At 31.4% G+C, this 17,687-nt stretch overlaps 1 protein-coding gene across 4 annotated transcripts in view; it reads left to right on the forward strand.

The window, feature by feature from the left end:
- Nucleotides 1-2,012: 2,012 nt before the first annotated feature.
- LOC106687803 (alpha-1,6-mannosyl-glycoprotein 2-beta-N-acetylglucosaminyltransferase) overlaps nucleotides 2,013-17,687 on the forward strand; it is a 226,440-nt gene continuing 210,765 nt past the window's right edge. For all 4 annotated transcript variants that reach the window (XM_067053366.1, XM_067053365.1, XM_067053368.1 and 1 more), the window contains exon 1: nucleotides 2,013-2,200. The gene's annotated coding sequence lies outside the window, so the exon portion shown is untranslated. The remainder of the gene's footprint in view (nucleotides 2,201-17,687) is intronic.

The raw sequence follows: 17,687 nt of genomic DNA on the forward strand, positions 1-17,687 counted from the left end.
TTTCAAGGAGAAATCTACGTCTTCGTAAATTAGTGTGAAATATTTCGAATTCGAAAATATTATGAATTTCGTAGAGGCGTCTCTGAATTTCGTGTCGGAGCTTATTCAGTATTACTTATGTTATTGGTATCATTAATACATAGAATATACATAATAAATTATTTTAAAAAGTAATTTGTATTACACTTACTATGGAAACGCATTTCTGTTGGTTCCAAACCTTTTGCTAATTAGCTAATTAATTATGAAAATAATTAACTAACTCCATTAACTAAATTAAATAACTCCAAAATGGCGCATCCTAGCGAAATATGCATGGTATAAAAAATTAAACACTATTGCATTATGCGTGGAAGGAGTACTAAACCAAAAGAAAGGCCTAAAATTTAAAATTACTTGCAATTCTATGTTTTATCAATCAGGCTACACTACTTCATGGTACTATTTGTTTAAATGACTGTTCTTCTAATAGTCGTGTAAAAATAGCTTGACATTTAGCTATTCCTAGAAGTAATTGTAAACTAATTGCTTTCAATGGATCCTTATGTAAAAATATATGAAAAAACACAGTGGTAAAAAGCTTATCACTTCCTCGAAGTACGTAGGTGGTCACCCGTTAAGGGTAATAAAAAATGGCAGCTGCTTCAGAACGTTACAAAAAAAATTAAATACAATTATAAAAAAAAAAAAAAAAAACCAACGTCATGAAAACTATTGTTGGTACGAAGATAAACGTTATCATATACATTACCTATAGTACATTCAATTAGATTCAATATTGGAAAGTCTAACCAAAATATTTTTCCAAAGAATGAGGAATCAATATTTTGCGAATTTATCGTGCAAATTGCTGCTCCTGCTCCTGTCACTACTCCAATTGAGAGCTAATAGACATCTGTACGTCATTCGTAGGAGTTTTCATAATATTTCCTAAAATAAATACCCAAAATACTAATTCTTCTCTACTTGGGAAAATATGTTGCTTTTTGTAAAATTATCTAGCTATTGGACGTAAACAGCTCTATAAGACCCATATTTTCGGGATCACCAGAGATACGCACATAAGTATTACTCCGAGCTTAAGTGGCTCTATCCATCTTTCTGATGCCAGTATTTCCTAGCTTCTTTTCTATTTCAAGTAATTTGTACTAAAGGCCCCTCCTATTTCCTAGAAAACCTGCAATTCAAATTCTCAGCCCAATTCTGTTCTCCTAGGTCCCGTTTATCTGACACCTACTTTCCACCTCACCGAACTACTGCGTTTGATAAATAATTTTTTATCCGAGCTGCATATCACTGGAACTCTATTCCTTCCAACATACGTCATGCACCAACCCTTCCCATGTTTAAAACCCTTCTATTTACTGCCTTTTATTTCACCAATCTAATCCAATAGTATAATAGTAGAGACGTAACTATCGTTTTGTTATGCTTTATGTATTTAGTCAGTTAGTTTTATAATTGTTTTTTTTGTCTCTGTATCTAAAATTATTTATAGACAATTTTAATATAAGTTATAATTAAGTGTTGTCACACTGTTTTTTGTGGCCAATAAATGTTATTATAAAATTAAAATTGCTTTTGTAATCGTTCTAAAGGGACCTAGTCCCAGAATAATAAACTATTTTTAATTTCATATTTTAGAAAATTTACTCATCTTTAAATGAGGTTGTATTTTATTTTTTAGGGTTGTAGGGAGTTAAAGATCTCCAAATGAAAAAAACAGCGGTAATGATTTACCTCATACAGTGGCTTTATTCAGTCCCAACTATGGTTGATAGTCATCAATTTTTCCTAGTAACTGTATATAGTTTTCATTAAAATAATATAAAATTAGGAAGAATTAACTTATTTTTTTTTTCGCGTGTTCTTGGACTATCAATTCTACGGATCATTTGGTTCCATTTGAAACGAGGCGGGCGGCAGTATCAGCTGATGGTCCCCCGAAGATGGCCGAACTTAGCCGATCGAAGCACTGACAGCTGTGAGTGGGACGGGATCGAACTAGTCCCGGCCTGAAGCAGCAGTCGCCGTGTCGCTTCACTATCCTCAATCTGTGATCGCTTCTCTTCTTGTAGTGTGTACATATCGTCTGCTTTCTTGTTATTGTTATATTGTTTGTGTCCTTGACAATGTCAGCTCTGTGTCGTCCTTCAGCTGGATGGCTCTCATCTTCTCTCTTTCTCAACTTCTTATAAAGGTATTCTTAAAATTTTAACTTTAATCATTTAACATTTTTCTTTTGCATCTCAACTATGGATAATAAGTGTAAACAATACAAATATCAGACTTTGATATAACATTCATTTGCAATTTCATATCATGTACCTGTCATTCCTTCAAAACAATATGTTTTAGATGTAATGGTTTTTATTTGTTTTTTATTCGGTACTTCTTTTATTCATAATTTTATCACTATTTACTACCCTTTCCCCTCAGTATTTGTGTTACTTAACTATTTCGTCGCTATGAGACCGGCAAGAATATCAGTACTAGGTAAATCATCTAATTTATATTGATGCCTCAGTTCGTTTTTTATTCTCTGCATCGATTACTGATACCAGTATTGCCTTACAAAAATATATTTGACGTTAAAATATATAGTAGTACAAGCTAAAAAAAAAAAATAAAGGAAAAGAATTTCCATGTTTTTTTGCCGCCTAATTGTTTCATGTTGATATTCGTAATTACTAATGTGTGAAAGTTGTGTAATAATCCAATAAATTAATGTATCTTTTTTTTCGAAACATCTTCCAATAGTGTGGTAATGTTACCAGAAACGAATTAAAGTTTTGGTATCTACTGCTTGATTAAATTAATTTACTTTCGTTTTTTCATATTTAGTTATACAAATACAAGATATACGAAAACAAATGTAAATATAATAATTAATGTAATTAATTATTGATTGTACAATATAAATTATATTTATATACGAAAATAATATTAGATAATTATGTCTAGTATATAATACTACTTATAATTATCTAGTATTTCTTATTATAATCCATCTGGTATTATTCTTGGTCTGTGTTTTTTGTATGTATATTGGCAGTGTAGGTTGAGTGAACTGAACCATTCTGAGTGTTGCTGTCAATGGATTTGCTTTCTTGAATGAAGTGGAAATATTATTATGCTTGAATGAAGTGGAAATATTATTATGCTTGAATGAAGTGGAAATATTATTATGCTTGAATTATTTTCTGTTTGCTTCTATCTTGTTTAGTCTAGTTTAAATACACATCGCTTACTCAAATTTTATTCTTTTTTTTTTTATATTCATCAATTTTTTTCTCCCAGAAAAATCAGAATGTCTCCATATAAAATTATAAATATGACTAGATATAAATGGTATGGATGCAATTGACAAAGATATTTAGAAAAATATATTTATTATTTATAAAAAAAAGCTTATTGTTTAAATAGTAATATTGTATACATAAACAAATCATCTTTCTTGATAAAAAAAAAAATTAAAAATCTAGGTAGTTTTGTTTAAAACACACATCTGTTACTCAACTAAATCCATAATTATTCTCTACCGTCAGGATTTTTAAATAATATTTCATGAGGATATTATATATTAAATACTAATTAAGTGTCATGTATCATTAAACTATCAAATTTGTTAATGTAAAAAATATCTTTAAGACCAATGCACAAAGATATGTATTGCTACACAGTCCTAAATGCAGTTACCTACTTACAAATATGCACACACACCTACGCAGTCATTATTCGTCTGTTTCTAAACGACAGGTTCTATACTTATGAAGCGAAGTGTTGCGAAATTCTCTCTCAACCATTAGTTCCCAAACATTGTCCACCAAGGAACCTTTTTTGGGCTAAAAATATTTCGCGGCACGCATGTTGTTCTAAACTAATTTCGTGGATCAGCCTTCACTGGCTTACTACCAGTGATGCGGCGAGAGAGATGCGCTGGGATCTTTTGAGCTCTGCTCTACCTACATCTAATGTGGGGGATAGAGTGGGCTCAGGGATCCTCAGGTCGATTGTGTAAATATTGTATATAAGAGTGTAAATGTGACTAGAGATTATATTATTTTATCTTTGTTATTTTTTTTTTTCCATACACAGTTTGATTATGCTCATTTTGTTTATTCTTCTGTTTGTATATATTTTAAGAGAGATTTTTTTTGTCTTAGTGTCAATGTGATCGTTCATCATTATTACCTATTGCCCACAACTGTGTGGCAGATTGTAATATCTTTCAATTTCGTGGCACCCTTATCGAACCCTTAAAAAATATATATATAAAAATGTCGCCACAATTATCTTTAGACCTGATGAGCGTTTAAGAAAATAAGAAAAAAAACAAATACATTTTTTTTTTTAATATTTGTTCTTTAATACTTTGAGAAAGTGGTATTCTCTGGGGGCACCTCTAACGTACACATTTGGTGCACTTCAGTATGCCTCGGCATCGACTTAAAGAACCGCTGCTCTAAACTACTTCTTTGTACTTCTTATAAACTTTTATAACTAATTTTTATTGATATAATATATTAATAATTTTCATTGAACATAGAAAGTTTTCTTTACTTTTACTTTCTATATTTTTTATTCATTTTACCTCGATGTTTAGGGGTCATTTACACTTGTTCAGGATTACTTATACCTATACCTATACTAACAATTTCTTTATCAAAATTATTATAAAATTAAATTTTTTTTTTAAATTTTTTTTACGCACAATAAATCACATTTTCCTACTATATCCCATCCATACTAATTATGGATTATTTACATCTATTCTGTTTATACCATTTGCACTATTACTTAACTAGGGATGTATTGTTCCCTTCTCCACTATTTTTGGAATAGTGTAAAGAGAATGTCTCCACGCAAAATTAAGACTAATTGTACATGGTTGTAATTAACAAGGATACTTGAAAAAAGGTATTTGTTACATACATAAAAAAAAAAATTGTTATATATAAAAAAAGCCTTATGTTTGAGTAGTAATATATTATTTCTATATTATAAAAACAAATTATTAATATTATAAGTAATCCTGAAGATGGGATATGGACCTCGAAACGTCATGGAAAAATGAATAAAAAATAGAAACAATAAAAAGGAAGACAAATTTTGCACGTATTTTAATACGAATATAAGAAAATTATATATTTTTTACTTTCATTTACCTATGTCTAAAATCTATAGTAAGGGAAAGTATTGCGTGTAATTTTCAACGAAAATACAAGTTCCAAGGAGTTCCAATAACCAAGTTTAGTAAAATTGTGTGCGCGTGTGTCTGAGCATGTGTGTAAAGATATTTGAGAAAAATTGGTATCCGATTCGAACGGGAAAAGCCGATACCACACGATCTTTCCCGATTGCATTATGGTTTCGTTAAACTGTTCTAATCTTGACAGGAACAAAATTTATATTCGTTATATGGATAAAAGGTGGACCTCGAGAGGCTCTAAAATAGGAATTTCTATAGCATTAGAGAAATACAAATTTTTTGTGCATAACTTTCACCTGGTATTTAAAAAGCAAATTGTTTTTCGAAAATCACAAAAATAGTGATAACTTGGACACGAGTCAACCAATCTGTACGGGCCGCCCGTAGCTCAGTGGTTAAGACTCAGTCTAACCAATTTGATGTCTATTGGCGGTGCCGGTTTGAATCCGGCCTGAGACGTTGACTTTTTTCATTGAGTGGCGGTCCCACAAAATGAAGAACTTTGACCCCCAACCATGGTTAGGCAGTATAGGACTCCAATGGGAGTCTTGGCCAACCCCCCCCCCCAAAAAAAAAACCAATCCGTACAAAACGTAGAAGTATTTTAACTATTGTTTGCAAAAAATAATATTCATTCACTTTCCTTACGCTAATATTATTTTAATTACTGCCAAATTCTATTTTTATACAATTCTATTCATCAAAATTATTTCCTGCATTAGTATGATATAAATTCATTATTGATACAAAATATTTTACGGAAGCTGTCATATTTATCAATCGTCTAGAGCATGGAGTCATATATGTGTATGTAGAATATTGTTTTGCTAACAGTTCTGAAGTGTCACTTCAAAACGGCGAGAGAAAACAAGATCTAGGAGTCTTATTATACATTGATGGTGTACCGTAAGAAACTGAGTGTTTATCTTTTATATGAATAGTCACAAATAAATTACTGTTTTATTTTCATTACACTACGCATATTATTAGTAAATTATGCATATTTTTTCACTAAGCATGTACCCATTACTGGGAAGACAAAGATTAGATAGGTACCAATATCACATTTTATGCCTCTCGTTTTTTCCTTATACAGGATTGTTCAATTATTTATGGCACAAAAGACATTTCATGGACATTTGTCACCAAAGTTATACTCAAATAAACTGCAATTTTTGTTTTTTGGTGATGTGAGGAAAATAAAATTATAGTAAACTTATCTAGAAGTTCACAAACCTGTACCTAGTGTGTACACCGAGTATTATTTTATTGAGTTTGACATTTTGTTGATTTGGTATGGATTTTTAAAAAAAAAATTTTTTAAATTTATTTATTGTTATTTACAACTGTACATTATAATACATTTAGTAAATCTGATCTAAGTTAAATTGGAGTGTTACAGGCGTGAAGAGAAACTACCCATTGGTAGCACTCTAATGACATTTTACATTAACTGGTCTCGTGGCCATTTTCTTTTCAGGCGCCTCGGAAGATTGTCAGGAATGGAAGAGGATGCAAGATTAGAAACTAGGGGGTTTGAGTAGTTAGAGAGTTTATAATGGAAGGAGTGATATCTGGTTCGGGCTAGATCGGTTACATAGGGAACATTAAGGTCCTTTTTTTTAAAAATGTGAAATGCATTTTTTAGAGCGTCGCGTAAATATCGATGTTTTCCCAACTTTTCTTGGGTTTTCGTCGCAAATAGTACAACTACTATTGTCATCAGAAGTTAGTAAATTTTAATTATCAATTCCTTCCAAATCATGAAGACATTTTTTTTAAACTGTTTATATTATTTTTTTTTTTAATTGAGCATCTCCTCTTGACTCATGAAATATTTATTATTATTGATTATATTTCAATTATTGATTAAAATAATTAAAATTTGACCCATTCCAAACTCCCATCGTCTTAAGAACTAATATCTGATCGAAAATTTTTAATTTTTCAGTCACGGACTTCACATATCACAGACAATATACATTAATTAATTATATATACATATATATATTTATGTTGGAAAGAACATCTATTTAATATTTTGATTCTACGTATCTTGAAACATATAACCTCAAATTTTTAGGTGAGATGAATTTAATTTTTAACTGCATTCATTAGTAGTAATACGTTCATTAAGATATCTCAACTTCAGAATCGTTGCTCTAAATCGGAATCGTAGAATAAAAAAAAAAAAAATAGGCGTTACACTCTTGAAAGTGAATTAAGATAAGTACTATCCTAACAACTATTAGTTATTAATTATTATCTATTAATAATAGTTTTTCAAGTATGTGCCTGTAGCAGGAACTCAGAGCACACTATGGCTAGCATTTTCTCTTTCATTGGTGAGCAAATCTTTACTCTCCTGATAGATATTAACAAATATGTTTTTTGATTCGTTGAAGTAACCCCCTCAATATATAATTAAAAACTTTATTCTGTAGATTTATTTAAGATTAAACACACCATATGCTATTTTTTCTATTAAAACTATTACGTGCTACTAACAAATTATGTCTTATGTGTACTGTCCATTGTTTTGAAACAAACAGAAAATAGCTGTTTTGAACCCACCACCATATCTTTTTTATTTACAAGATTATTTATTCCTTTAAGATTTATTTCTCAGTCCGCTGGTGTTCCTCAAGGTAGTATCTTCGGTCCCATCCTCTACATCGTCTATACAGCTGTCATCCCAACAAATCCTAACACTATCCTCACCACTTTTGCCGATGACACATGTGTACTCGCTGTTAATAATAACTCTTGTTAGGGCTGTTTTAACTCAGTTTGTCCGCTCTGTTTTAATCTGACAGCCCTGAGGAAGCCGTGCAAAGTTTGGCGAAACGTTGATTAACAATAAATAGTTTTCTTTTACTGTTGTGATAGCTTTATTGACCGTCACCCGGACTACCGCCCTACAATCTACCGCATACTGTCAACTATCTTCTTCCAATATATTTATTTATAATTTTTTCTTTAAACAAATTAAATAGTTGACTACAGCATTTTGTTTATTTTTAGACTTTTATTAGTTGAATTCCACTATTTTAATTTTTTTTTTTTATATATTAGATATTTCTATGTTTTTGTTATTTATTCATTCATAAAAACATATACTTTTTATTTTATTTTGACTTTTTTATCATATAGCAATCCCATCCCTAGTGATAATCATATTTATGTATTTATTATAATTATAAATATTATATAATAAATTATAATCGTATTTATTTATATATTCATTTACTAGGAAGATCGAACAGTCGATGTTGATATACCTAAGTAATAGACTATGAAGATATTCATTATTTTGCTAATCAAAATCAAGAAAATTGCCTCTTGCAATTTTTTTTTAATATAAAATAAAAAATTATTTTTCAACTCTTTTTCAATTAATTGAATTAATTAATGATTTTAATTAGCGTACTGTTTATAACCCGAAGTTCATAAAATAATTTCAAGAACGCTATCTATAATCTGAAGGGCCCTTATCATTAAGTGCCCGGGGCCTCCTTTTCCTTAAAGAAGGCCCTGGTTTTTCGGTGTTCCATTTAGAGAAAAGTTATAAGATCGATTCCCAAGTAACCATATAGGAATTTTTTTTTATTAACCTTTTATTTTTTTATAAATTCCTTTATTACTAGGTTGGCTTTACATGGTTATTGGAACACTTTGCTAATTTTTTTTTAAACAGTTGGGGGGGGGTGTAGTCTCATACAAGACGCCTCTAACTATTGACATTGCTTTAATCATAACAATTATAAGTAATAAACATCAATAGCTATATAATGAAAGAGAAAATAACAATGATATTTATAGAATTAATGAAATTAACAATTGGCTTATACTGGAAATATAATTTGAGAAAAAGAAAAAATGAAAATAATAATAATAATTAATGGAAAACATTTATGTAGTAGTGAGGGAAGCATTGTATTCAAGCGAGTAATGGAAAACATTTATGTCCCAAGAAACAAAAATTTTAATAGTATGTTACGATTAAAATTCCGAGGTAATTCGGTTATCGTGTCTGTCCCTTTCTTTAGTCAAATTTGTGTTCAGCCCGTTCGATCAAATCTTTTATGCCCAAGTGAAAATAAAAAATCTGAATTTGATAACATTTTTAGAGATTGTGTAGTTTGGTACAAAATTTTGTCGATAGATTTTGTCCACTACTTTTGCTTGCGCATGCATACAATTTAGAGGAAATATAAAGAATGATGTATAAATAATTTAATAAATATGGTCTAGTATAAATTCTATTACTAGCTACCTACTAATCTTTATATATTTCGAAAATGAGCAGTTAAACGCTTTGAATTCTAAGAATGTTACCTTGCCGGTTACTTCTCTTAGGGATTATCATCAATAGATTGTTGAGTCAATCTAGATTACCAATAAATCAGTGTCATTAAAGATTTCGATTTGATTATCGATTATACCTTGACATTTGGTAATTGATTTCGGTTATATAATCGTGGGCGCTTGCAGTGTGCCACCAGTTGTTGACTGTATATCATTCGAAAGTTTGAAGAACTCTAACTTCTCTCATCTACTTTACCAAATTACGAAAAATCATTCTTACATTGATCATTATTTTGGTAGGATAATCAGTATATTACGTTTTAGGCGTATGATTCTTTTAAAAACGTTATTCAAAAATTGTGCTGATTGCAAATTCATAAATGTGATGGTAAACATATTCGTGTTCTTCGGCTCGATTATGGTCTCATTTGTTTCATTAGTAATCACGAGAAGCAATTTACAGAAGTTTATTTAAAATTAACTCATTAACTCTTTAGTTTATGCCTAATCTCCTTGTAATTTTTTTGAGATGGCGTTGTTGATACACGTCCAAAGATTTGATCTCTCTCTGCACATAACAGACGTTTCAGAACGGGGCAATTTCTGTCAAGTGGAGTTATTTATTCCGTAAACTAGGTGAGGGACGTTTGAGTTGTTTGTATAGTTTAGTACAACGGTCCCCAAACTTTATTCGCCTCGTCATAGAATTACTCAGAAAAGAAATAGATTAAACTTTTTTATCTTAACTTGAACTAATTGGAGTTCTTTCAATGGGTAGATTCCCCACATGTTTGTACCATGTCAGTATATCACCTACTGCTAATTAATTTGTTGTATGTATTTTTATATAGTTGTAAATAAATATAAATATATTATAAAAAAAAAAAACTTGAACTCTTTTGCTCTACAGACCGATTTGCCCCATGGCCTGCTCAATAAATCTTCACTTGACCATCCTATTGTTTCAACTTAAAGCTGTGCATAATTAATACATGTAGTGGAAATATCCCATCAATATCCAGGATGTTATACTGTTGTTCTTTCAAACTTGAGTTGTAAATAGAAAAAAACTAGGGGAAACTTAGCACCAGAAAACTTTTAATGAACTAATAAATTACATGTTTACGTAATTTCAACAAAATCGTTATAATGTGCTATTTTTCCTTCCTCTGGCTAATAGAAAGTGATAACTATTTATTCGATCGATTGAAACAAATGTTTAGAGCTTTCATTATTGCATCCGAGCATCATAACTGGTCATACCAGCTCATATACGTTAATGTTTATTTGTAAAGAATTTTTCTAATCAAATGAATTAAAATTTATACAAACGAAGTATGACACCTTGTGATCCAATATCTCATGGTTAAGTGACCTCTTGATTTAGCTCGAAAATGATGTGGTAATTTGGGTTCTAAAGAATTTTTTTAGAATTAATGTGATGATATCAAAGGAGATATCGCGGAAACTGTCGTAGGAAAGGATTTTCGAAGACGAAGAACATCGGATTTTGCGATTTAATCCATTTACAAGTATTAATATTAAGGCTTAGTCCATATTTTAGAAGTCTTTTTGAACACAATCTCTTATAGACTTACAGTTTCATTCCGTTATACTGTCCATAGTTTACATTGCACAATTTACGGTAGGTGCCTCTTTTTTACCACATGGATTCACTTGTGATAGTCTAAAAATGAATACTATAAAAAGAATCATTTAGAGCACAATTCCATTTTTGTCCTTCTACTTGGAGAGAGAAACAGACATACTTGGCATTCGAGAGTTCAATGTGGAAATGCTGCAGGGAGCTAGGAGGAGTACACCTAGAAATACCTCGCATATCTGGGGGACTTCCATGGACTGGTACAGTAGACGTAATGTTTCGGTCTGTTCACCAATAGCACCGATATCTTCCACGGCTTACAAATAAATCAAACTATATGATTGTAATTCGTAATAATCATCAAAAAGATAACATAAGAACAAGAAATCAAACCTTTCTGAAAGATTTTAAGTGTGAATATAGCTATCTTTTCAGTAGCTCATATCCTAAGGTTAGAAACTCTGATTAAAGCTGAAATATGGATGTACAATGCAATTATAAAACCCCTAGTAATGTATGGTTGTAAGTCGTAGCCTCTTACTGCCACCCTTGAGAAGAAGATTAAACAAGTTTATAATTTTTTCTCAGAGTACGAGGGATTTGAATTAGGAAGGCAAAATAATATCAGAAATGCTACACTCAATGCTTGATATTAAAGCTAAGAAGCAGCAAGTTACAATACTTGTGGTAAGTAGCCACCAATCAGGCTTTCTCTTCCTATCTATGAACGACAGTAATATGAACAAGATCAAGAGGGAGGCCGAAATTCAGAGGGGTGGGGACAGGATCAAGAAGGATGCGGCACAGCGTAATAAACTGGAAAGGCATCGCTCAAGATAGGCAGACATGGAGTTGCTTACACTTGAAAGATATAAAAAAGCGACAGCTAGAATTTCTTTGCCGTGTTATAATTTTCTTTAATTATTCTTATATTCATTTGGATAATCGTTTATGTATCGAGTTACTTTATTTATATCCTCAGGAACTATTAGAAGATTATTCTCAGGAATAATCTTAAATCTTATAACAGCATTTCAACTACACACATCCGTTCTATTCCTGTAACGACTGTATAGATTCATTAAAGTAAAAGAATAAAAAGATGTGGATTTGTTGTTGGAAAGAGATAGGGTGAGACGATTTGAATGGTCACGTTGGATATGCCTAGACTGAGACATCGGCTGGAGGTACATCACGTTTTCTTTGTCCGCAGTCAATGTGGCCTTGCTAAAGTGGAACCGAGGAGCTGAGTTTTCCACCATTCCATTAAAACGTTCACATTTCTAGAGAATTCTTTTCACAAAAACATAACGTTGGCAGGGAATGTCTCTTTTAATATAGCACGTCTTCCCAAGATGTATTTTCTGCCGGCGAACACTTGTCTATGATTTAATAGAAATTATGGAATGAAAAAATAGCTGCTTAACTTTTTGTACAATGTGTTATGTATTTCGGCAATCCTAGCGTATCTATTACTTGTCAAACAATCTAAAATCTGGATTCCTTCCATAGCACCTCAATGACAGGATGATTCCTTTGTGTTTTGTTACTGCCGATACTTAGGTTTAATACTTAATCCACATTATAAACTCGTTGAAATATTACATATAAACTTAAAGCAAAACCTATTTGGTGTGTCTATTCACACGACTTACCTCTTCTTGGTGCGTAGTCCAGCTCAAAAATTGTTTGTTGTACATTCGCTAATTTTGAAATGTAAAGTTTTATGCATTGTTCAGCTTTTTAAACTATCAAATTATTTTTTATAAAAGAAAGACTCAAAAAAGAAATACATTTTTTTTCTGTAATTAATTTTGTAACTTGGATATACTCGTACGTTCCTAATGATCCCATAAAAGTGTGGATTTTTCCAATCTCCCCCCATCACAATCCTAATCTCTACCTTAGTGACATGTCGGCTATATATCTTATAATAATACCATTCATGATAGATTATGGGCTCAGCACTTAGTAAGGTATTACTGCTTTTATACACAATTAAGAGGTAATTTTTCAAGATCGCGCTCAACAGCCAGATTTTTTTCCCAATTAAAGATAACCCACTTTATGAGGCTGGGTGGATCCCAGGAGGGCTCCAGAACTTGTGGTATGGATTATATATGTGTTATATATCTAATAGATTAGTTATATGTTATATATCTTGTTGATTAGATATGTTATAGGTTCGATATACGTTTTATATCTTATAGATTAGATATAAGTTACGTATTTTATGTATATAGATTATCCAGGCTAGATATATGTTATTATATATCGGATTATATATCGACTAATATGGAATACGTTTCATACATTTAAAGTAAAACTTTATAGACAATCAAATTGTCTTTCAAAAACCTAAAAAAAATTTGCTATCTCTAAACTAAACCAACATTGGATGTGCGTTCTCGAAAGCCTAAGAAAATCGGGTTTGTCTTGAAAAATCTTGGACGGGTGGCAATCTTAGTTATATATCATAGAACTCTTGTTAGTGTTGTAGGTTCTTCAACCATTGATAGTTTCAAAATTTCAGATTTCGAAAATGCCATCTTATCTTGTTTTCAATTCTACAATTGCGTTTGTTGATCAAAATAAATATACTATTTATTGGATTTATGCGATTTTAATTTTTCAAATTATTTGTTAATTATTCTGCGGATTAAAAGTTGAATATAAACAAAAGTAGTCAGGTTTTCTCCCTTGTTTTTCAATCCTATTCAACTTCAAAACTCAGTTAAAAACTTAGGAATAGTCTATCGTGGAGTAATAACGTATCTGAAATGTCTTATTATCATCAAACAGTTCCATAAATTCCTCAAATATTTGCCTTTAGTAACCCATCAGTTACTTGGAGTATGGTTGCCAAGTGTATTATGGACTCACTGATGAACCTGAAGGAAAATTAAAGCATCTTAAGAATAGGTTTGTGAGATTTATTTGGGAGTTTTCAGACCGTCACACATATTTGGGCTGCAGTGGCTTCATCCCATTTTTTGACGGTAAAAATTTCCATTAATCTTTCCTATCCCAATCTCTAAGAAATAATAAAGCTTCATTTATAACTGAGCTCCTTACCTCGCGTTACTATTTTATATATCTAATAATATATATAGTTTATTTTTCGTTACACTGTGAAACATGGGAAAATAAAACAATCAAGTGAAACTAAAGTATAATTGAAGTTGAATGCATGAGTCGTTATTACATTATCACATCTTAGATATATATCAGGCGGCAGTATATATCTATTTAACTTATATTACACTTAATACTCAAATTTAAGTATCTTTCAGGCCGAATAAACTCATTTTAAGGATATGACTTTGAGGAGGTAATATTTTACAAACTGGCAGGTAAGGTATGAGTGCACACTTATACCTGTTCTTCAATCAGGCAAGGTATCAAAATTCGATTAAGAGACAAAAAATTACCTTTAACTTTAATTGTGTATAAAAACAAAAGAAAAAATAGTTTGTTCTTTCGATTGCCAAAGCGTATTTTATTCTTAATATTCGAGGCTTTATGAGAAAAAATTACTGAAAATTGATAGTGTACGTACATCTTAATAAGGCCCGGATCTACTGGGATAACAGTTATTCTGATTCCTATCTGTCCTTAATTAACTATTTTCGCCCTGAGGCGCGAGAGTAGAAGTTTTCTTTAACGAAAGTTGCATAGTGAAAGTGAGACGGGTCTAACATGAGTTGAATTGAATTTGGCGGAAGTACGCAATCATAGTCACGCAATAAAAAAAAAAAAGAAAATAAACGCATCACGATTGCTGTAGAAACAAGATGGCTGCTAGGATACTGGTTCACCATTAAGTCTGTTCTTTAAATGGATCTAGTATAATACCGAAATTACAATTATTGAACAAAAAAAATACAAAGTGATCTTGAAGGGTTGATTAAAGGAGCATTGACAATTATAGTTTCAATTATTTCTGCTTACTTCACAGTCCATTCAGAAATCCCTGTTAAAACTTAAGAAAGGAAAGATATCTCCTCTCTTCTGACTCCTTGAATATTTTAAAGAGGAAGGAATAATATTATACCTGTTATATTAATTAAAATGTAAAAATATTTTAAAGAGGAAATAAATAGATTTAATTACATTATAAGTATGTTTTGTTTTAAATTAAGAGAATTATAGGTGTGTGTGTATTGGTGGTTGAGATACGGGCCAGTGGGATTATTTGCCACAACAAAACAAGTTGTGGGTTAAGTTCAGTAGCCTAGATACAGCCAAGCCGACTTGGGACAGTGCAGTCGCCCAGTTGCTTTACTCGTCACCAGATCTGCTGCGTGAGTTATCGGGAAGCTACTTCGACGTGTGGACCCACCGATGTGGATTGACACTATTGTCTCCAACCTTTCGGAACGGACTTCAGGGCCCCGACCCATCGGAGTTCATCAATTCGCAAAAAAAATTGTTACTAGTAATTTTTGTTTTGTTTTTTAATTGTAATTTTTAGTCTTTGATTTTTTTATATAATAATAGTTAACATAATTTTTTTGATTCTAAAATCGAAGGAGCTTCTTGTTTTTAATTTAATTTATGTATTTGGTTGTATTTACTTTACAAATAAATTTTTCGATCCCAGCCAGTGTTTCTTTTAGTTAAGCTTTCCTACAAAGAGACAGGTCGATTTGAGGTTGGTTAACAGAACCCTTTTACGTTGACAGAAGCTGATTAAGCTCTCAAGCTATTTTACTTAAGGTTTTCCATTTACTTACTAATTATTACATGTATTAATATTGGTTACTTTGTTCAATTTTCTGCAGCGGGGTGGCTCAGTGGTGAGGGGCACTGTACTACTAACAGCAAGTACCCGAGGTCGAATCCGGCTAATTATACATAATGCGGAATTATTTATTCTACGCAGCCGTGATTCAACCCTGTTTGTTCGCACAACAATAAAGAAAAAATGAATAAAAGGGTTCAAAGACAAACAAAATATATATATCATTTCCACCGTTTCTTCTGTATCTTACGATCGTGGGTTTTGGCACGACTTATTACGATCCGAATGAGATAAAGGTAAAGGCCCCACGATAGACAAAACCTGATGGCAACTTCAAAACTGACTTTCTTCTTTTTTTTCTACCTCCTTTTTTATTTATTTTTTTTTACCTCTAGTTTATTTATAATCAATAGATTTATCACCATATATAAAGACTTAAATCTAAATATAAACAATAGATAAAAATATGCTTCTCTTACCACATAATACGGAAGAGATTCAGGTCACCTGGTTAAAATAATGGCCGGGAAGCCGAGGGCTGAGGGATACAAGAAGACGGGGAGGGACCGCTCTGCTGGGGTAAATACTGGCTTTCTTTACGGACTCCATCCGCTTATATAGATATATCTATTCTATCAGCTAATATGGCCCGCTGTCAGCTAATATCGCAATATATCAAACCGTAACTTATATGTCCATTTACTTATCTATTATAGATTGATAAGTAGAGTTAGAGAGGATACTGCTTTGGAACTAATAGGTTTAACAAACAGAGCAGTCAATAGGCGAAGGCGGAATACTGCAAAGGTCATCGGGATCGATCAATATTAGGATTGAAATGAATATGTGCCACCTTAAGAACATTCTTGGAAAAAAGAAAACTACACAATACTATATTAATAAACCATCATAAGAACATCTTGCATAAGGTAATAATACAATATATTAATAATATACCTCTTAAGAAGATCTTGGATCAGACAATATTACAACAAACTAATAATATGCCCCTTAAGAACATCTTGGATAAGAGAATAATACAATATAATAATAATATGCCTCTTAAAAACGTCTTGGATCAGACAATATTACAACAAACTAATAATATGCCCCTTAAGAACATCTTAGATAAGAGAATAATACAATATATTAATAATATGCCTCTTAAAAACATCTTGGATCAGACAATATTGCAACAAACTAATAATATGCCCCTTAAGATCATCTTGGATAAGACAATAATACAATACTCTAATAATATGCCACCTTAAGAATATCTTGGGTATGTGAATAGTACAGCATGTTAATAATATACCACCTTAAGGTCATATTTGATAACACAATGATACAAAACTCTAATAATATGCTACCTTAATGTAACTAAAGAAAATAATTATCTGTCACAGCCGGATTCGAACCCGGGTCGTTGGAGTTAGAAGCACAATGCCTTACAAATGAGCTACTGAATCTCACCTGATAATAATAAAATAACCCAATAATATGCCCCTATATCTTGGATCAGGCACTAATATAATACACTAATCATATGCTACCCTTAGACGATCTTGTATATCAGCATGGTAACAATACCCTGGTAATATGCCACCTTTAAAACAGTCTTGGGCAAAACAATAATTCTATTCAATATATCACCTTAAGAAAATTCTTAGGCAAAAAAGTAAAACCATACTCTAATAATGTGCCACCTTAAGATTATCTTGGATTAGAGAATAGTACGATATACTAATAATATGCCACCTATACTACAATAAACTAATAATATGCTCCTTCAGAACACAATAATATGTCAGACAATAATA

Source organism: Halyomorpha halys, unplaced genomic scaffold (genome assembly GCF_000696795.3).
Source record: "Halyomorpha halys isolate HHAL.00 unplaced genomic scaffold, Hhal_1.1 Scaffold1014.1, whole genome shotgun sequence".
NCBI lineage: Eukaryota > Metazoa > Arthropoda > Insecta > Hemiptera > Pentatomidae > Halyomorpha > Halyomorpha halys.